We start from the raw sequence: 22,134 nt of genomic DNA, 5'->3' as shown, positions 1-22,134 counted from the left end.
AAGCAGAGACCAGTCCCAGAGGGAAACAAAATGGGATCTGACTATCTCAACCCAAGCATGCGGCTGCTCGCTGAGCTTTGTACCTCTCTGCTCTCCATAACCCGGCACCCATCTCCCACCAGCCTGTCAGTGGCATGTTTGGCTTTTCCCGGCTGGTGGCGTAAGTGGGCTGCAACTCTGCTTGAAACGGTTTAATGGCTGTATTCTGTTCTGCACCAAATTGTGGGCAGACCACAAAGGCAGTTATCTGGTTTTCAATGCACTGTCAAATGAGCGGGACTGTCAGTCTGTTATTTAAGGGCATGCGTACATCTGGGGCTGGGCAAGAGCGCATGGACTGAGCCCTGGTCTGCACTGCAAACCTGCATGGGTGTCACTCCGTCACTCAGGGGTGTGGAAACTCCAGTTATATCGCCCCTAGCTCGCGGGTAGACAGGGCTATGCCAACAGGGCCTGTCCCGCCGCCATAGCTACCGACTCTCGGGGCAATGGGTTCACTGCACCCACAGGGGGCGCTCTCGCGTCAGCGTAGGCAGCGTCCTCACAAAGCGCTACAGCTGCAGGTGCAGCTGCACTGAAAGTGTCCCAAGTCTGAACTTCTGTGGGCGGGTGAAGTGGGAAAATGTCTTAGAAACCCAACCAGGACCAGAAGAGACCTGCTACGCACACATGCACGCGCGCGCGCGCACACACACACACACACACAGAGACCTGCTACACACACACAGAGACCTGCTACACACACACACACACATACGTAGAGCCAGACCTGCTCCACACACACACACACACACACACACACACACACACACACACACACAGAGCCAGACCTGCTACACAAGCATACACACACACACAGAGCCCAGACTACACACACATACACACACACACACAGCCCAGACCTGTTACACACACACTCACACACCCACAGAGTCCAGACCTGCTACACACACCCACAGCCCAGACTTGCTACACACACACACACACACACACACACACACACACACAAACCTGCTACACACGTGCGCACATACACACAGAACCCAGACCTGGTACACATGCGCACACACACAGAGCCAGGCCTGCTACACACACAGACACACACACACAGCCAGGCCTGCTACACACATACACACACACATAGCCCAGGCCTGCTACACACACACACACAGAGCCCAGACTTGCTATACACGTGCGTGCGCACACACACACACACACAGAGCCCAGAACTGCTACACGCGCATGAACACACACACACAGAGCCCAGACCTGCTACACGCGCATGAACACACACACACACAGAGCCCAGACCTGCTACACGCGCATGAACACACACACACAGAGCTCAGACCTGCTACACACACACACACAAAGCCCAGAGCTGTTGCACAGACACAGCCCAGACCTCTCTCTCTCTCTCACACACACACACAACCTAGTCCTGTTACACATCCCCACACACCTTGGCCTGGTTACACACACAGCCCAAACAGAGGGAGCAGAAAGAGACTCACAGTATAAACAAGTTTTTTTTAGATTGGGGGGAAAAAATAAGCCAAAGTATCCTTGAGAGCGAGCAGGGTGTGCGTGCGGGTGGGCGTGTCGCCTGTGTAACACAGTGTTTATGTGGGTGTGTTGTATGTTTGTGCACGTGTTCTGTAACATGCTGTGTCTCAGCATGTGTGAGTGTGCGTGCGTGCTGTACGTACTTCCTCTGAACCCCTCCATCAACTTGGCTTCACAAAGTGGCAGAGCACATGGAAAACATATTCCCAGTAGTTGCATAGCTGCAGATGCACTAATTAACCCAACCCCAATGCCTCTCACAGGTGGGGAAGGTGGCCTAATGGGCAGAGCACAGGAATGGGACTCCAGGGAGCTGGGCTCAGCATCTGGCTCTGCCACAGACTTCCTGTGTGGCCTTGGGTGAGTCCCTTCATCCACCCTGAGCCTCAGTTCTTTAGCCAGGGAAGTGCTTCCCTCCCCCCCCCACACCTCCATGGAGCTGATGGGGATGGGGAGAACAGGGGCGAGATAAAAACGATCATTTTCATCACAATTTTGCATGAGCTCATTATGAGAATCTTGTTGCAACAAGGCCCTCTGCTGAACCAGCTTCCACTGTGACAGAGCAAACAGCCAGCAGCTCCTTCTGAGGAGCCCTGCCCCTGGAAGCCGTCTCCTCCCCAGATGTTCTGTTATGTGATCTCTCTCTCCCCTCTGGCCTTGAGTCCAGCAGCCCACGGGCCTGGGCCCATGGTGGGAAGAGAAGATGCCTGATTTTCTCCAGGCCGGGTGTGACTCACAGCTGGAGTGTGTGAATGGGAACGGTCCCCTGAGCTGGGCGAGAACCCAGGCGGGCACGGGGGAGGGGCAGAGGAAGCCCCCTGCTTTCCCACGTTTAGCCCTGAGCACCTTTGCCAATGGGAAAAGGGAGGAGGTGATCGGCACCTCCCCAAGGCCGCTTCCTGCCCTGGGATACGGAGAGGGCCACGAGGAAGGGGTGAGGCCACCTCTCTCCAGGGGGCTCTGCTGCCTGTGGGGACCCTCTGCAGCCTTCCTGCCTCAGCTCCTGACCCCCCAGTCACAGCTGTTTCCAATGTTGCCTTTCCCCTCCCCAAATCCACAGGCAGATCAGCCCTGCCATGGGTCAGTCGGATCTGGGGACCGGGCGTCCGCAGTGCCGCCCTCCCCGACTTCTAAACTTGGGACTGGTTTAAAGGCCTTGGACCAGAATCCCCTTGGGGTCCGGCCTCTGAGCCTCTCAGTCCTGCTGGGGTCAGCGCTACAGTCTGTTCTCCTCATGCAGGCGACCTCATCCCCTGCGTGGTCACACACAGGGGAAAGGGCTTGGGGTGACATGGGGAGGGTTTGGATGGAGTGTGGGGGCAGGGATTTGGGGGTGACGCGGGGACAGTTTGGGGGGGAGGGCACAAGGAGGAGTGTTGGAGTGACGTCTGGAGGGTTTGGGGCAGCATGTGAGGAGGGGGTTGGGGTGACACGTGGGGAGGGGTTTGGGTGGCGGGTTGGCATCAGTGCTTGGGGAGGGTTTGGGGTGAGCATGTGTGGAGGAGTTGGGGAATGTGTGTGGGGGGGCACATGGGGTAAGTGTGGGAGCACCGTGTGGGGAAGGATTTGGGGGAGCATGTGAGGAGGGTGTGAGGGTGCCATGTGGGGAGGATGTGGGGGTACCATGTAGGGAGGGATTCAGAGGAGCATTGGGAGGCACATGGAGGGTGTGGGGGCCTATGGGGAGGGTGGGGGGTACCATGTAGGGAAAGATTTTGGGGAGCATTGGGAGGCACATGGAGGGTGTGGGGGCCTGTGGGGAGGGTGTGGGGTATCATATAGGAAAGGATTTCGGGGAGCATTGGGAGGCACATGGAGGGTGTGGGGGCCTGTGGGGAGGGTGTGGGGGTCCCATGTGGGGAGGGATTTGGGGGAGGGTGTGGGGGCACTGTGAGAGGAGGGATTGGGGGAACTCCCTTCCTCTGCCCCTGCTCCCCACACTGTGGCTCCCTGGAGCTCCTGTGGAACACACTGACCTGGCCGTGACCCCACCCCCAATTCCCACTGCCCCGGCCTGAAGTCATCTTGGTTACCAGTGTGTTTGTTTACCCTCCTCTCTTAGGGCGGATGCAAGGCCTCCCCTTCCCCGAGCGGGGAGCAGGACGGTGGAGCAAGGGCTCGTGGTGTGAGTCATGTGGGGGCCAGGGGAGCTGGTGCTGAAGGGCTGGGAGGGGGATTCCCAATTAGCCCCAGAGCCAAGGGCTCCTGCCATCATTCCCGCCTGGCCGCACAGAGCAGCAGGGTGCCTTCCCCAGCCCCCACCCAGGCACTGGGGCAGCACCCTGACCCCGGGGGCAGGTCGCCAGCAGCAGGGTCGCTGGGGGACACAGTGGGTGAGACCCAGCAACCCACCCTTGTGTTTGGGATTCAGCACATGACCCTGAGCCAGCCTTGGAAGCCACCCTCCTGTTTGTGCATAGTGCCTAGAGGCCATGGCCCCCCCATCTGTCTGTCTAGCACAGGCTGTGATTGCAGCGTGCGCAGGTACCGCGGCAGTGATTGGTACCGAGCGATGGCTCAGGTACCGAGTGACGGCTCAGCAGGCTGGCCCTGCTGCCGCAGCACCTAGCTAGCACCGTGTCTCCACTCGCACTGCAGTGACGCCCCGGGAAGCAGCCGGGTGTAAAGGCTGCCTGGGTCGTGGGAGCTCCCAACCTGCAAATCCAGGCTCCAGCCAGCTCCTGAGATTGCCAATCAAACAGCTCGCACTGATTTGGGTGGGTTACCTGGGACCCTGAGCTAAGCCTGGGGGCCAGAAAGGAACCCCTGCCCCATTCCCTCCCCCACTACATACAAGAGCTCTGTGGGACGGGGCAGAGGGAGCAGCCTGGGCTGTGGTCTGATGGACGCACTAGGCAGAAACCCGTGTGCATTGTATTGCCAGGCATTTTTATCGCTGTGGGGCCGAGCCCTGGGTCTGTCCATGCCGGGAAGTGACGGCTCCGAACCTGCACTGCGGCTCCACCATTCCCAAGGGGCGGATCGCTAGCTACGGCCCCCTCTCCCAAATACAGCATGAGTGTGTGTACATACCGGGGGGAGAGCTCATGCTGCACCTTCTCCGCTGCTCTGCCTTTCTGCCTCTCACATCCTGCCAAGCCCTAATCCAGGCCTGTGCTCAGGCCCAGCCTGCATGGGGACTCCTGTGCAGCTTCAGGCACATCACGGCACGTCTGTGCCTCAGTTTCCCCCTCTCTATAATGGGGCCATCAGTCCTGCGTGGGGACAAGGTGGCTATGCAATGGCTACAGTCACCTCTCAGATGCAGATGCTGCCCCGTGGCAGGGGGCTTCTGTCCCAACCATATGGGGCCTGCTTTGCACTATTGGGCCTGCACGTGCAAATCAGCAGTGAGTGTGCACAGCCATGTGGAAAACTGGGCTGACTAATGGAATGTGGAGAGAGGGAGCTGGGCGTGACACTTGGTGGGGCAAGAGATGCCGGATCTGTGTCACCCAGTGTCCCCAAGGGGCTGAGCCTCCGCTCCCCTCCCCGGCCCCTGCAGCACACCCCCAGGTCCGTGCTAGGGCCTGGGGCTGCGAATGCAAACGGCAAGCCATTAAATGCGCTTCTCTCCTTAACTAGCCCAGTGGGAGCGCAGATTAATTGGGTAATGGATGTTAGCAGATGGAGCCCAGACCACAAACCTCCAGCCTATATATAGCCCCTTGTTAGTGGCTGCACGGAGTGAGCAAAGAAATCAGCCGCTCACGTGCGCCTGCTCAGCAAGGGCGTGGTGGGGCGGGAGTCTGCCCGGGGGGGAGTTAGTGGGGGCTGGGCCAACAGGCAGGAGGAGGAGGAAGGGCACAAGTGCGGCATGGGAGCCAAGGGTTACAATGTGCTCAGCCAGGTGAGCAGTCGCTTGCACAGGCTGGGGGTGTCTGGGTGTCCAGCCATGCCAGAACCATCAGCTCCCTCCAACATGCTCTGTGTGTGTGTGTGTGTGTGAGAGAGAGAGAGAGAGAGAGAGAGAGAGAAGGGTGCACACTGCTGCCCCCCACAGGCGAGAGAGGACAGCCTGTGTGGGTGTGCAGGACTCTATGAACCCGAGTGGAACATCCCAGAGTTGGGTGGGGTCAGACACGGGCCTCCCTTCTCTGGAACTGGCCCTGGGCCAGGGCTGGGGTGTGCCTGCCCCCAGCGTTCCCCGGTGTCTGGCTCTGCGGTTTCAGTTCCTGCCCATTTTAGTATCGGTCGGGAGCTACTGAGCCCTTTGGTGAGTGCAGCTGCCGGGGCCGACTCAACCCCCCCCCGCCCCCCCCACACACACACACTGCCTGGCTGAACGGGGTTTTCCTTGGGCAAAGCAGCAGAAGCCGTCGGGACGACCCAGGGGCCGCGCCCATGGAGAGCGTTCGAGGCCAGAACACGCGTGGGCTGTGGCTGTTGCCCGGCATTGCCGGTCCCTGCGACGGGGCAGGTGTGCTCTCGGGGGACCTCGCCTGTAGCTCGGCCTGTAACTGATCCCAGCCGCGCTCTGCTCCCCCCCAGGATGATCTGCCTCCATGCCACCCGGAGCCGCCAGGGTGAATCCGAGTAGGCAGCAAATAACTCAAGTGTCAGGGGCCCTTTGACAGGCCTCTGAGGGGCCCTGGTTTCCCTCCCACGCGCTGCACAGTGTCAGCGACCGCGGGGAGTCAGGGCGGCGCGACAGTCCTTGGAGCAGACTACTCGCGTTGGATGATGATGCAAAGGGTATTCCCGCCCACAGTGACCCCCCTTGGCACCATTTCCCCTATAGCTTCACTGGGATGAACTCCCTCTACCTGCCGAGTGAGTGGCACAGCCCCGGTTACGCAGCTGGGGAAGGCTCTGGGGGGCCAGCAGCCTCTCCTGCTGCTCTGTCTCCAACACAAGGGAGCCAACAGGAGGGGAGAGGCCCCACAGTGTGACTGTGTGTGTATTTGCACACACAGTACTGTGTGTGTGTGTGTATCTTGGGTGGGGTGACGCCCCCTAGTGGCCAGGCTAGCAGGGATACAAATGGGCCGTTCCAATCCCCAGTGCTGGGTGCTGTGGCTGCACGTCCCCCCTCCCCCAAGGAGAGCCCTGCCTTCCCTTTTTGGGCAGTGAGGTGCTAGTCATTGTGCTGCCTGGCAGGGGGCCAGCTCTCGCTAACGGCTCCAGGCGCCACAGGTCCTTTTTGGGATGCAGCCCCTGGAAACGGTGCTCCCTGTTCTCTGGGAGACAAGAGCAGGGCACCCAGCCAGCACCCCCGGGGGGAGCGCAGCATGGGGCCTGCCAAGCAGAGAATCCCTGGCACTGTTTGCTCCAGCGTGTTTCCCCAGCCCTGGGCAACGCTCAGATGCCCCACAGCTCAGACCCTGGTGTGAACAGCACAGCTCACCCAGAGCACCCTTCACTGGGGGAAACTGAGGCAGGGCCACCCCGGGGATCAGTGTCAGAGCCTGGCCTGCCTGGTTCCCCATTGCACTCAATCTACCCTTCCGCAGCTGCCCCGAGGTCCCAAAATCCACTTGGGGGGTTCTCGTGAGCTGGCCTTTCTCACAAGCTCCCTGCTCCCAGCCAGGGCAATACCACGGGCATTCTCCAGGCACAGCCACAGGGCCCCCCAGACAGGAGACCATTAAAGGGGACTGGACATACTGGGGGGGTCCCATTATCTGCCATTTCATCCCAGGTACATAATCATCTGCCCCCAGGAAACATGCTGCCGGACTGTGCCCAGCCTCCCGCTGCTGGGTCCAGCTGCATAGAGAGATTGGCTCAGTGCAGATCCATCCACCTCCTGCCCCGATTTAGGGCTGGACCCCCAACTGGGCACCTGTCCCCAACCTTCCCTAATGGGCTGAGCCAGGACATCCCCCACACCCCAAAATCCTGGAGAAGTTGAACCAAGAGCCCACCTGGAGCACACAATGGTATTCCTGTGCTGCCCCCTGCAGCGACCCACCCCCGGTACCCGCACAGCCACAGGCAGTGCTGGGCACCCCAAAGCTGTAACCGCCCCAGGGAGCTCAGGCTGCAGCATCCCCTATGAGCCAGCTTCTGTGCAGGACCGGTCCCTGAGCCTTGCAAAGCCAATGGCCCACCACCAAGCACAGGGAGCCCTGCTACCAGGGCACCCTCAGCCGCCTACCCCGACCCAGGGACACACCCCTCCTTGGCCCAGGGGCTCCCTTAATCCCCCTCCCCAGCTCCCCGGCCCAGGGCTGTTCCCAGTCTTCCTCAGCCCAGGGACAGCAAGGGTTAAACATCCTGCAAAATAAATAACCCACAGAAGACAGGAGGGGAGATAATGTTTGTGTTTTTGTGTATTTACATATGTATGAGTAGGGACGACAGTGTAATCAACAGTCCCTGTATTTTCAACTCCATTCACATCCGATAAAGTGGGTTTTAGCCCACGAAAGCTTATGCCCAAATAAATTTGTTAGTCTCTAAGTTGCCACAAAGACTCCCCCTTGTTTTTCCTGTCTATGCTGTATTCTGATCATTCCGAAGACCCTAGCATTTAAATGAATTGTAAACACGGGATATCTCGCTATTCATCTCTCTTTAAAATGTACTGTGAATGGTGGAGGAAAAAGCAAATGCCCTTATGTTAATTCTATAGCTAAGTACTGGTGATGGACCTCCTTCAAAGTCATCCTAATTACCTTTTGTTCCCCAGGAAATCCCAACTTGTCAAAGAGGACATGAAAGTGTATAAAAGATCCTTGGGTCCTGATTCTGTCATCTCAGATCTGCTCAGACTTCATGAGGGGAAGTTTGAGTCGCAAGACTGAGGTCCCAGTTATGCTGGTACACCCCGAATATGAGATTTGGACATTGGACTATGACCTATGAACTGAATTCTAAAGGAACTCTTTGCAACTACAAAGCTCACCATCTCTGCTGTGAATCTGAACCTCAACAAATTGAACTCATGTCTGTATGTATATTGATCTTTTAACCATACTCTCTCTTTTGTTTTTTAATACATTTTAGTTTCGTTAAGAAGAATTGGCTGTAGCGTGTATTTGGGTGAGATCTGAAACATTCATGAACCTGGGAGGTGATGTGTCCGATCCCTTGGGATTGGTAGAATCTTTTCTTTTATATGATGAAAGAAGATTTACAGAAATGTTCATCGTATTTGACGTGGGTACCTGGATGGAGGCCTGAGGCTGGATCACTTTAAGGGAACTGTGTTGTTTGGACTTCAGAGTAACCAGTGAGGTAATAAAGAAGCTGTTTTGCGCTGACTTGGTGAATCTAAGTATTGGAATGTCCACCAGCTTTTGGGGTTTGGCTGCCCCATTCTGTGCAAAAAAAAACAGGAGTACTTGTGGCACCTTAAAGACTAACAAATTTATTTTAGCATGAGCTTTCGTGAGCTAAAGCTCACTTCTTCGGATGCATAGAATGGAACACACAGACAGGAGATATTTATACATACAGAGAACATGAAAAGGTGGAAGTATGCATACCAACAGGCAGAGTCTAATCCAGGGGTCTCAAACTCAAATGACCCCGAGGGCCGCATGAGGACGAGTGCATTGGCCCGAGGGCCGCATCACTGACACGCCCCCTTGCTGCCCCTGGCCCCACCCCCAATCCACCCCTTCCATGAGGCTCCGCCCCTGCCCTGTCTCTTCTCCACCTCCTCCCCTAAGTGCGCGGCTCCCGCTCCTCCCCCCTCCCTCCTGGAAAGTGCTAAGCACCACCAACAGCTGTTTGGCGGCTTGGCGGCGGGAAGCGCCAGGAGCCCTCTGATTCCCAGCCGCTGCGGGCAGCTCAGAGCCTTCTGATTCCCAGCCGCGGCTGGGAGTTAAAGGGCTCTGGGCTCCCCGCCGCGGGGGGCAGCTCGGAGCCTTCTGATTCCCAGCCGCGGCTGGGAGTTAAAAGGCTCTGGGCTCCCCGCCGCCGCCGCGGGCAGCTCGGAGCCTTCTGATTCCCAGCCGCGGCTGGGAGTTAAAAGGCTCTGGGCTCCCCGCCGCGGCGGGCAGCTCGGAGCCTGCCGGGGCTGGGAGTTAAAGGGCTCTGGGCTCCCCGCCGCGGCGGGCAGCTCGGAGCCTTCTGATTCCCAGCCGCGGCTGGGAGTTAAAAGGCTCTGGGCTCCCCGCCGCCGCGGGCAGCTCGGAGCCTTCCGATTCCCAGCCGCGGCTGGGAGTTAAAAGGCTCTGGGCTCCCCGCCACCGCGGGCAGCTCGGAGCCTGCCGCGGCTGGGAGTTAAAAGGCTCTGGGCTCCCCGCCGCCGCCGCGGGCAGCTCGGAGCCTTCTGATTCCCAGCCGCGGCTGGGAGTTAAAAGGCTCTGGGCTCCCCGCCGCGGCGGGCAGCTCGGAGCCTGCCGGGGCTGGGAGTTAAAGGGCTCTGGGCTCCCCGCCGCGGCGGGCAGCTCGGAGCCTTCTGATTCCCAGCCGCGGCTGGGAGTTAAAAGGCTCTGGGCTCCCCGCCGCCGCGGGCAGCTCGGAGCCTTCTGATTCCCAGCCGCGGCTGGGAGTTAAAAGGCTCTGGGCTCCCCGCCGCGGCGGGCAGCTCGGAGCCTTCCGATTCCCAGCCGCGGCTGGGAGTTAAAAGGCTCTGGGCTCCCCGCCGCGGCGGGCAGCTCGGAGCCTTCCGATTCCCAGCCGCGGCTGGGAGTTAAAAGGCTCTGGGCTCCCCACTCTAGAGCCGGCCCTGGTGGGGGAGCTCCGCGGGCCGCAGGGAAGAGCTCCGCGGGCCGCATGCGGCCCGCGGGCCGCGTGTTTGAGACCCCTGGTCTAATCAATTAGCTCATCTCAATTGATTAGACTCTGCCTGTTGGTATGCATATTTCCACCTTTTCATGTTCTCTGTATGTATAAATATCTCCTGTCTGTGTGTTCCATTCTATGCATCCGAAGAAGTGAGCTTTAGCTCACGAAAGCTCATGCTAAAATAAATTTGTTAGTCTTTAAGGTGCCACAAGTACTCCTGTTTTTTTTTTGCGGATACAGACTAACACGGCTGCTACTCTGAAACCATTCTGTGCAGTTCACCTTAATGGAGTGACCCCAGCTGGCTCCCCACTAGGACCCCGGTCACAGTGGCACGGTTGTGCTTGGATACACATTACCACATTAACTGTGGGTTTGGATCAGAACCACACACTTATCACAATGTTATTTTTGTATTGGAGAGTTTAAGGGTTAAAAATCAGTTACATGATTAAGACCCTGACAGAGAAAGCCTGGAAGAATTGTGCTCACAAAGGGGGTTGTCTTTTAAGCAAAAGGCTCCAGAGCAGCTACTGAAAAATCTATTAATTGCCAGTGATAAGGAAGCAGAGCCAGTGAAAATGCTTGCGGTGAGAAACCAGCACCTAGAACTTGAACAAAAGCAAAAAATAGTTGATATGGAAGGAGAAGTTGCTGAAAGAGCACGCGGGTTTTTTTAACATGAACAAAAAATGGCAGATATTTGATTGCAGGAACTAGAAGTTAAGGTAAAAGTGGACAGACCTAAGCTCCTACTCAAGAGAATAAAGGAACAGCAGGAACTGTGTCATCCTGAAAAAACAGCTCCTCTCAACAGCAAAGATGGGGATAGAATCTATCCAGTTTGTAACAAAGTTGTTATGTTGTTTGACTCTAAGCAGTTGTCTGCATGTAACCAAATTTAACCCAACACTGCCACCTTTTATGTAAATTCTTTTACTGTGAGCTCAGGTGACAGTAACCCCATAACTTGTGCATAGAATGTAAAAGTCGATGGTAAAAGCTGTTTAGGGAAAATTACAGTGTGAGGTTCCTCTCTGGGTGGTATCTGGACTGGTGATCTGCTAGGTCACTCCAATCCTTGACTCCAGGAGCCAGCCTTACCCTGCTCTGCTGTGAGAACCCCCACTCCGGGGCTGTTCACGCACAGCCTCTGGCATATAAGCTGCTCCTTGGACTGTGCAACTGAATGACACTAGCCAATATCTCCGATCCCAGACACAACCCTAGGAACCTCCGTCTTGCAGTGTCCAGTTATGCCTGCTAGACGCTGCAAGCTTATATGAGTTTGTCAATTTAACAAGAAATTGATATGCACCAGGCTTCAAACCAAATGCACTGCTTCAGGTAGAATAAACCAACAAATTTATTCACTACAAAGATAGATTTTAAGTGATAGGCAAAAAGTCAGAGCGGTTACCAAAAGAAAAGGGGGCAAAAGACACATCTGGCTTCAAGACTAAGCTTGATAAGTTTATGGAGGGGATAGTATGATGGGATAGCCTAATTTTGGCAATTAATTTGGCAATTGATCTTTGATTATCATCAGGTAAATATGCCCAGTGGTCTGTGATGGGCTGTTAGATGGGGTGGGATCTGAGTTACTACAGAGAATTCTTTCCTGGGTGCTGGCTGGTGAGTCTTGCCCACATGCTCAGGGTTTAGCTGATCACCATATTTGGGGTTGGGAAGGAATTTTCCTCCAGGGCAGATTGGCAGAGGCCCTGGAGGTTTTTCACCTTCCTCTGCGGCATGGGGCCCGGGTCACTTGCTGGAGGATTCTCTGCAGCTTGAGGTCTTCAAACCACGATTTGAGGACTTCAATAACTCAGCTATAGGTTAGGGGTTTGTTACAGGAGTGGGTGGGTGAGATTCTGTGGCCTGCATCATGCAGGAGGTCAGACTAGATGATCATAATGGTCCCTTCTGACCTTAAAGTCTATGAGTCTATAAATAAAGTATAAGCACGCAGTCTAAACTCTCAACCCTATTAGACTGGGCAGCAACTAGATGAAGCAGTTTTTCTCACCCACTGGATACTGCAGTCCTTAATATATAGGTTTGTTCCTTAAACCTGGGCCAATCTCCTCTGTTGGAGTCTTGTCTTCTTCTTGGTGTCTTAGTTGCTTGCAGCGAAGGTGGGGGCAGGAGAAGGGCCCCGTATGTGTCCACTCTGCTTGTTTTATACCCTCGGTCCGTGTGCTTGGGGAGCACAAGTCCAGGCATGGGGGGGGGGCATTGCTGAGTCGCTCCCCGCAAGGCTGAGCAATTCCCCTGGTGTGTTCTCATGCTGGTGAATCCCTTGCTAGACAATGGCTGTTGATGGGTTGTTTGACACCCTGCCTGGGTGTTGGTTACTTTCCTTGCTGTTGCCTCTGGGGAGCTAATATCTGTCTGATTCCCCAACTTACAGCATGTTTTAGTGACCACCATACAACACAATTCTCATAACTTCGTATGCATTAATGATACACATATATGGATAGAGAAATGACTTTCAGCAGATCGTAACCTCTCCCCTGATACCTTACAAGGCATGCTTTCTATGTGAGATCACGATTATATGAAAATGCGGAATATGGGGGTTACAGGACACTCCCCCAAGGTATAGAATATCACATACAGCTTCTAACATCACTCTTGTTAAAGCAGATCTTGTCAAAGAGGAAGATTACTTCCCAAATAAGAGTGTGAATATTGTAATCCTCTACGAGTTTACTGTGTGTGTGCCTTTAGCCAGAATCCATCTTGAACGGAATGGTGTTAAACAAGAAGTTATAGCTGGTGTAAGAAAGTTATTGCCTAAGGATCTTTTGATTGGGGATGATATTAAAACGTTGTTCAGTCAAGTTGATGACATAAACAAGTCACAGGAAAGAAATAATCCTGAACCTGTGTCTACTAGGGGCAAGGATTTGTCTATGGAGGGTTTCTCCAGATGTTTGTCTGAGGACGATGGCTGTTTGTGTCTGCAAAGAAGCAGTGCATACGTGGAAGAAATTTCTGAGTGTCTGTCTGGTATCTCAGAAGTGAATCTGGTATTAAATAAGGCTCAGGAAGATGTTTCTCTAAAGCAAATTCAAATTGGTGGTCAGGTTAAAGCCCTAACTGAGGAAGGAAGGGGACAGTCTTGGGGAGTGGTACACTGTTGGCTAGTAAAACTTGGGAAAGTCAGCCTGGCCCAGGTAAAAGTGAGGGAGTTCAGTGTAATACGACACTATTTGTGGAAAACAGCAGTTCATCTGTTAAGGGAGGGGAAGGCAAAGAGAGTTTAGGTGAGCCTAGGCAGCCTTCTGAGCTGATGGCTTGGGCTCATCAGCAGTTTGGGAAGGCAAGGTTAGTGGGACATGAGTATCCATGTGCCTTACCTGTTACCCGTGTGGAGAATTGGGACAGAGAAGGAAATGTTCCCGTGTCTGTTAGGGGTAATGACTTGCCTATGAAGGGAGCTACGCCCATCTCCAAGCAGTGGTCTGTGAATAACCATGTGTGCTGGGACAAGAGAAATGAGATCCCAAGCCGTGTGTCTGTTACAGGGGATGTTTCTCCAGCTCTTTCTTGTCTGTACAGCAGACAGAAGAAGACTGTCAGCCTATGATGGCTGAAAATGTATCAGTTGACTCAGAGTTGATTCTGGGTACAACTAAAGCCCAGGAAGGAAGTGGTCCTAAATTTGTGTCTGCTAGAGATGGTGACGTTGTAACTAGGTTGCATCCAGTTAGTGTCATAAATAGCTCCCAGAGACCAAGTGATTCAGCTTCTATTTTGCCTATTGCTAGTGTGTTGCTGGGTAAAGATAAGACAACCTTGTCTGATCAGGGTGATATCATAGCCAGGGCACAAGGAAAGCGTGAAGGTGATTTGAGTGTTACCCACGGACAGTGTGGAAACTTGTAACAAGGAAGCGCATGCTTCTAATCTTTTGACTTTGAAGTCTAGCAGTTTACTTGAAAGGGAGTTTTGTGAAAATCCTCCCGATGGGACAGAGGTGATTCTGGATTTAAGGGAAACCCAGAAAGAGCCTGTTGTTGCTCAGGAAAATGTTCCTTTAGAGCAAACCTGAGATGAAAAGGGTAAGGGCAGAATTTCTGTGAGAAATGACAGGTTTCAGAGTAGCAGCCGTGTAGTCTGTATCCGCAAAAAGAACAGGAGTACTTGTCCTTAGTCTTTAAGGTGCCACAAGTACTCCGGTTCTTTTTGTGAGAAATGAGTTGTTGCTTAGAAAGATTCCTGAAGAGAGAAATCTTCAGGGTAGTTTTTGCAAGCGGTTCGCTGCAACTCATGGGTGTGGAAGGGATTTGATTGAGTTAACTCAGGGTGAATCACTGTATAGAGACAGCAACAGTTTGTTTGGGAGACTTGTTCCAGTTCCTAACTGCCAGAGTCTTTCTGAGGTGTATAGAGCCACTGACTTCGCTTTAGAAAAAGGCCCTGTGTGGCTGGCTTTGAGAAGGTTTTAGATGGAATGAAAATTGTCAGGGAATTTGAACGGCCCTGTGACCAGGTGGCTGTGCTTGACCAGCTGGTTGGGAAGACGATGTTGTTGGGACAGGAATGTCTCCATGTTGATTCTTTGAGTAAGCAGTGTGTGACTCAGGTACTGAGGAAAGATCGGGATACTGGCTTTTCAGGGCAGAACAGCCTCATGACTGAACTCACAAGGGTGCAGGGGAGAGCAGGCAAACTCTCACCCTTAGACACTTTGAATTTGTTTGGTATCTCTTTAAAACAGAGTCCAGTCTCTGAGTTGCTGGTGGTGCTAAATTCAGAAGCAAGCATGCAGGAGAGCATCTGTGTAGGCCAATCTGTGGCTCTGGAGCCACATGCAGCTCTTCAGAAGTTAATATGCAGCTCCTTGTATAGGCACCAACATAGGCGCCGACTCTGTGGGTGCTCCGGGGCTGGAGCACCCACGGGGAAAAATTAGTGGGTGATCTGCACCCACCGGCAGCCAAGCTCCCTCCTCCTCGCCTCCTCCCCCCAGCGTGCCATGTCCCCGCTCCTCCCCCTCCCAGTGCTTCCCACTCCCCCACCACCTAACAGCTGTTTGGCAGCGCTTAAGACTTTCTGGGAGAGAGGAGGAGAAACGGGGATGCAGCGAGCTCAGGGGAGGAGGTGGAGAAAAGGCTGTGATGAAATGGGACTGTTCTTAATGTTTCCTCTGAATAGTGTAGGGATGCCTCAGTTTCCCCTATGCATTTCTTAAGTCTCTAGATGGTGGGATAAAAGCCAGTGTGCATAAATGGCCGACACTCTGTCTCCTGGCAACTAATGGCCGGTGCCCTTCCCCCTGCAAGGGGATGCTAACGGTGTGGGAGACCAAAGAGATCAGGTGATCTCCTGGCCCCAGAAAGAGACAAAGCCGAGAGAGGAGGGGCTGGAGGGGGGTCAGTTTGGGAGCTAGCTGGGGACGAGGGGTGAGTGCAGACATGGGTGTCTGGCTCGCGCCCCCACCCCCACCCCCCGCCCCAGGATGGACCCGGCTGAGGGGTCCTGTTCTCTGTACCTACCAGCTCTGTTTTAGACCCTGTTCCTGTCATCTAATAAACCTCTGTTTTACTGGCTGGCTGAGAGTCACGTCTGACTGCGGAATTGGGGTGCGGGACCCTCTGGCTTCCCCAGGACCCTGTCTGGGCGGACTCGCTGTGGAAAGTGCGCAGAGGGACAGAGGATGCTGAATGCTCCAAGGTCAGACCCAGGAAGGTGAAAGCCGTGTGAGCTTCTTGCCTTGAAGACAGTCTGCTCACAGAGAGGAGACTTCACCAGAGTCCTGACTGGCTTTGTAGGGAGCAGTTGCCTGGGGACTTCGTGACAGAGGCAGGGCAGGGTTGGGGACCTGGGGGAAGGGGTAGAATGGGGGTGGGGTGAGGGCTGTGCAGGGGTGGGGGGAGTCGAGGGCGGGGGATCGAGCACCCACAGAGCAGAGGGGAAGTCAGTGCCTATGGGCACCAACTCCAGGGCTGGAGCTACAGGCACCAACTTTCCAATGTGCCGGTGGGTGCTCACTGCTCAATCCGTGGCTCTGCCAGAGGCCCTGCCCCCTCTCCACCCCTTCCCACCCCTCCCCTGAGCCTGCCGTGCCCTCGCTCCTCCCCCTCAGAACCTCCTGCACGCCACAAAACAGCTGATTGGGACATGCGGGGAAGGAGGGGAAGGCCCTGATCAGCGGGGCTGCCGGTGGACAGGAGGTGCTGGGAGTGGGGGGGAGCTGATGGGGGGGCTGCTGACATATTACTGTGGCTCTTTGGCAACGTACATTGGTAAATTCTGGGTCCTTCTCAGGCTCAGGTTGGCCTGGTGTAGATGTTCATAGCACGGAGGGTCTGCAGTTGGCGAACACACCTAGCCACCAACGGAATTCCTGTAAGCAGGAAGTTTCAGTTTTCAACCTTCTAGGAAAAAAATGGGGGGAGAAAGACTTGCCTGTAGCTGTTAGCAAAAAGGACACACCCAGCCGGCCAATGGATTCTGTTAGGCAAAAAAGCTCAGATTTTGACCCTCCAGAACAGGAAGAAAGGGAAAAAGTTGATCATGATAATGAAAGCCACAGGTTAACCCTAAGATGCCAAAACCACAGTGGTACTGAAGCAAAGGCAGGACATGACACTAATGATTGTGAATGTACACCCGCAAGAAATTGGATGTTAATGTTAACTTTTGGGACTGTGGTGCTGATACCAAGAACTGTAAAAATGTACAATGTGCAGGGTCTCTTGAAAAAAACCCTGAAACGTGTTCAGAGTGGTGCGTACTAGAAACCATTATGATTATGCTGTTTGGTTCAACAAGAACACGCTTCGTATTAAAGAGCCCAATAATGTTAAGGTTTCACAGCTAATGCATAGACACATTTCTAAAACTTTCCACAGCAGAAAAACCACGAGAAGCTTGAACTGCTGTGCACAAAGAGAAACTGAGGCACAACAGCTCACAGCCTTCCTGGCTGAATGCCAGAGTAAGTGCTCTCTAAAGAACATGAATGGCTATGTTAAATTAACACAGACCAGACCCTGGAATCACTAAAGTGTTTCACAAAGTATGGGCTAAGATTTTGTCTGAGGACAAAGCAGGCATCAATAATTTGGCCTTACAAAGAATTCAATATAAACACGGCTCATATCAATGTCGGAAGGTCCTTAAGGTGTATTCAGGAGCCCTAATTTCGCCCTTCCACACCAGTCTAACGTTGCGGGTGTGACACATGGCTAGAAAGGGTTAAACATCCTGCAAAATAAATAACCCTCAAAAGACATGTGGGGAGATAATGTTTGTGGTTTTGTATATTTACATAGGTATGAGTAGGGTCGACAATGTAATCGGCAGTCCCTGCCTGTGCTGTAGTCTGATAACTCAGAGGTCAAAAAAAGATCCTAGCATTTAAATGATTTGTAAAAATGGGATATCTCGCTATTCATCTCTCTTTGAAATGTACTGTGAATGGTGGAGGAAAAAGCAAATGGCCTTATGTTAATTCTATAGCTAAGTGCCATGATGGACCTCCTTCAAAGTCATCCCAATTACCTTTTGTTCCCCAGGAAATCCCAACTTGTCAAAGAGGCCATGAAAGTGTCTAAAAGATCCTTGGGTCCTGATTCTGTCATCTCAGATCTGCTCAGACTTCATGAGGGGAAGTTTGAGTCGCAAGACTGAGGTCCCAGTTATGCTGGTGTGCCCTGAATATGAGATTTGGGCATTGGACTATGACCTATGAGCTTTGAACTCTTTGCAACTACAGAGCTCACCATCTCTGCTGTGAATCTGAACCTCAACAAATTGAACTCATGTCTGTATGTATATTGATCTTTTAATCACACTCTCTCTTTTGTTTTTTAATACATTTTAGTTTCGTTAAGAAGAATTGGCTGTAGCGTGTATTTGGGTGAGATCTGAAACATTCATGAACCTGGGAGTTGATGTGTCCGATCGCTTGGGATTGGTAGAACCTTTTCTTTTATATGGTGAAAGAAGATTTACAGAAATGTTCATCGTATTTGACGTGGGTACCTGGATGGGGGGCGTGAGGCTGGATCACTTTAAGGGAACTGTGTTGTTTGGACTTCGGAGTAACCAGTGAGGTAATAAAGAAGCTGTTTTGCGCTGACTTGGTGAATCTAAGTATTGGAATGTCCACCAGCTTTTGGGGTTTGGCTGCCCCATTCTGTGCAGTTCACCCTAATGGAGTGACCCCAGCTGGCTCCCCACTAGGACCCCGGTCACAGCTCAGGGCACCTTCAGCCTCCTCCCCGTCCCAGGGATGTTCCCAGTCCCCTCCTCAGCCCACGGCTGCCCTGAGCCCCATCTCTGCCCGGGGCTGAGCCCAGCCGGGGACGAGGGTCGGTTTGCTGGATGTGGAGAGGGAAACAAAGGTCTCTAACTCCATCCCAGTGCCGGGGTCCCCCAGAGTCCCTCCTCTGCACATCCAGCCATCACCTGCCACATGGGTGCTGCCGCTAGCTGAGCGGCCCCACCATGGCTACAGGGGCACCGGGCATACCGGGGGGCGGGTGGGATAGGTGGCTGGGGGTCTCCAGACGAGGTGAGTTTGGGGATGGAAGGGATGTACAGGGAGGGGGTATCTTGTCCCGACCACAGGGCTGTTTGATGAAGCAGGACCCCCAGGATCTCACCTCGAGCCGCAGGCCCCAGAGCAGCCCGGCAGGTCTCACTCAGCAGCCAAGGCCTGTCCTGGCCTGGAGCCCCCCAGCCCAAGTGTTGTGGGGGCTGGAGGGACATGGAACTTCCTTGGGTTGCTCCAGGTCAGGCTTCCTGGGACCCTGGGTATAAATAGGATCCTGCCCGGCTCTGGGAGGACGTCCCCAGCCCTGATCGGTGGCTGCTGGGTGCTAGGAAACAAGCCACTCTGCACCCTAATTGCGGCTCTGCAGGAGGCTGCGGCCTCCCCACAAGCCACAGAGCAGCCGGCAGTGTCTCTGCCAGCGCTGGGGATAACAGCCATGCACCCAGCGCTGATCACGGGCTGGGCACCAGCTCTGAGCAGCGCTGAGATGCCGGGGTCATTAACTGCCCGCAGTGACCCGGTTCCTGGGGGCGGCTGTGCCCAGACAGAGGCCATGGAGTGCAGGCCTCTGAAGAGCATTGGGCAGAGAAACCCTGAGGAGTCCCTTCATGGCACGGGATTCCCTCTGCATCAGTAACCAGCCACCTCTCCAGCCCAGTGCTGGGGACCCTGTGCTGTGCTGCGGGTATAAGCTGCCCCCTGAGGTCCTGGCCTTGGCATTATTCAAATATCCTGGTGCTTTTGGACAATGTTGGGTGCTAGCACCAGGGGCTTGACCTCAGGCCAGCTTGGGTCATCACATTCCACCTCCAGATCTCCCCTGGGGTACAGGGCTCCTTCACTTCCTGTCCTAAACTGTGTGCTGTTGCTGTGTGCTGTCAAACAGCTGCTGTGTCCCACCCCAGAGGTGGAAGCATTTCAGTGAGAGGTGGGAGGAGGTAGGAGATTCCTTGGTAAACAGAGCCTGACTGTTTTTTTGGGAGCCCTGGGGCGGGGGGGGCAATGGGCTGTAGAAAACAAAGAGAGGATTATCACAGCGAGACCCTGACCTAGAAACGGGGAGATGGTTTGAGCACACAACCGGAAGCCAGGCTGATCCTGGCTCTGCCACCGGCTTGTGGGGTGACCTTGGGCAAGGCCTCAGTTTCCCCATCTGTAAAATGGGGATAATGATAGTGACCAATTCAGAAGGGGCTGTGAGGAGGCATCTGTCTGGCCCCATGAACACACATCATCTCTCGCTTTCTATCTATCCCCCTACACACCCATCATCTATGTGTCTATGTACCCATCCTGTGTCCCTCACCCTGGTGTCTGCCCCTGTGCTCTCTGTGCAGTGGTTGGAAGCTATGAAATCCTGCCCAGAATTGCCCCTTCAGCAGTGCTGTGGCATGTATGTCTGGGCTCCTTATGGTGGGGGGGGAGTGGATGACGGGGGAAGGGAAGTGCCAGCAACTGAGATAAATCTTGCCTCCCCCGGCCCCACGGGGCGCTGAGTAACGCTCCCTCCCTGGAGCCGGTCAGGCTGCTCCTGCCCTGTGCTCTGGATGTTCCACTGACTAAGGAGGGGAAGGGAATCACACATTCCTGGACTTGTATGGTAAAAGGCAGTGGGTGCTCGATGCACAGGGGCAGCAGGCAGCTCCGGGGGTGTGTATGGGGGGGGCATATGGAGGGATCTGACTTCTGGGGACTCTGAGCAACCAACAACAGCAAAGCCAAGTGGCCGGAGGCCCTTCCCCTGCTCTCCGCACAGGGGTTCTGGTGCCTGGGTACTTTGGGGGCAGCAGGGTTTGCCCCACGTGCGTATGTGCCAGGGGAGTCCCATCTGACCCCTCTCCCCAGGGTCGCAGATACCAATGGGGCCCACCTGGCAGGTGGGTATGAGCCAGCTGTGCCCTGGATGGAGCCGCTAATTCCTGCCACCAGATGGAAACAACTTTCAGTCACTCTCAGCTTGGGCTATGTGTGAACCGGTGCCCCAGAGAGGAAGGTCCTGTGTCCTATTTCCCCCCCCCCCCCGCGGGCCAGCCAGTCCCCCCACCCGGGGGCCGGATCGGAGTGAGCACACTAGAGGGAAAAGGCCCTGCCCCTCTCAACCAGCACCGTAAATGAGGGGACAGTTACCCATAGTTAGGAGGGTCTCTTCTGAGCTGTTTGCTGAGGGGGTGAGGGGCACAATCACCCCCAGGCTTAGTCCAGCCCTCTCTGCCCACTGAGACGGGGGGCACATGGCCAAAGACTGCAGGGCCATCACCCCCACGTGGTGGGGAGAAGCACAAACAGACTCCAGGGCACAGCGGGAGACAGGATCCCCGTGAGGCTCTAACAGGCCAGAAGGGGCTCAGCAGATTCTAACTCCCTTCACACTGAACCCTATGGCAGAGCATCCCAGGGCAAGCCTTGGCCTCCCCCAGAAGCAGGGCTGCAAGCTCAGGGGTCCTGCCTGGTGCTTCCTGTTGCACAGCCACGGAGCTCTGCCCTTCATCAATAAATCTCACAGGACTTTCCCCAGGAGGTCACTATAGTCTCTGCTGTTTTACAGATGGGGAAACTGAGGCACAGGGCAAAGAAGTGACTTGCCCAGGATTATCCAGCAAGCTAATAGCAGAGCGAGGATTTGAACCCACTTCTCCAGGTTACAACCCTCACCACTAGGCCAGTCTCCATTACCTCTCACCAGCAGCTGCAGATCGGCAGTGTAAGAGCCCCACAGCAGCAGGTGTGCGGGGATCTGCTCCCCATGGAGGGCTCCTCCTGACCCCTCACAGTTAGTGACCAGCTGCAGCAGCAGGGCTACTTGCTCCTCTCAAAGGCTCCAGAGATGGGTTTGCTCCAGACCCACCCACTGAGGCCCCTGGAATCTTGCTGAGCTTTTGGCCACGGGCTCAGCTAATGAATAGCAATGCCCCAGAGCAGGCCACGGGGCAGGCGGGTGGATTTGATCTGTTAACAATCGGCTAATTAGCAGCTGAATTCTCAGCCAGCTAACCAGGCCCCGGGGAGGCGCCCCTGAGAGAGACTGACTTGATTTTGCCCTGAGGAGCAGGGCGGGGATGGGGTCAGCGAGTGGGGGAAGGCCCGAGGCACAGGGCAGAACAGCAGGGCAAAGATGCGGCACTCGGGGAACGGACGTGGCTGCAGTCCGGGCCCCCAAGGCAGTGCCGGTCAGCAGGAAAAGCCAGCGATTGCACAGACGGCAAAGGAAAGCAAGAGCAGAATCTGTTCCAGGCCCGTGAGCTGGTGGCCGAGCACCAGCCTTGGAGCTCCCGGCTGGGGCTTGATGTGACAAAGCAGCATTTTGCCCCAGGCTGGGGACCTGCAGCCCCAAAGCGCCTTTCCGGGAGAGGCGCAAAGCGCGGTGG

Source organism: Mauremys mutica, chromosome 20 (genome assembly GCF_020497125.1).
Source record: "Mauremys mutica isolate MM-2020 ecotype Southern chromosome 20, ASM2049712v1, whole genome shotgun sequence".
Taxonomy (NCBI): Eukaryota; Metazoa; Chordata; order Testudines; family Geoemydidae; genus Mauremys; species Mauremys mutica.
The sequence above is the reverse complement of the archived record's forward strand: the minus strand, read 5'-3'. Positions refer to the sequence as shown.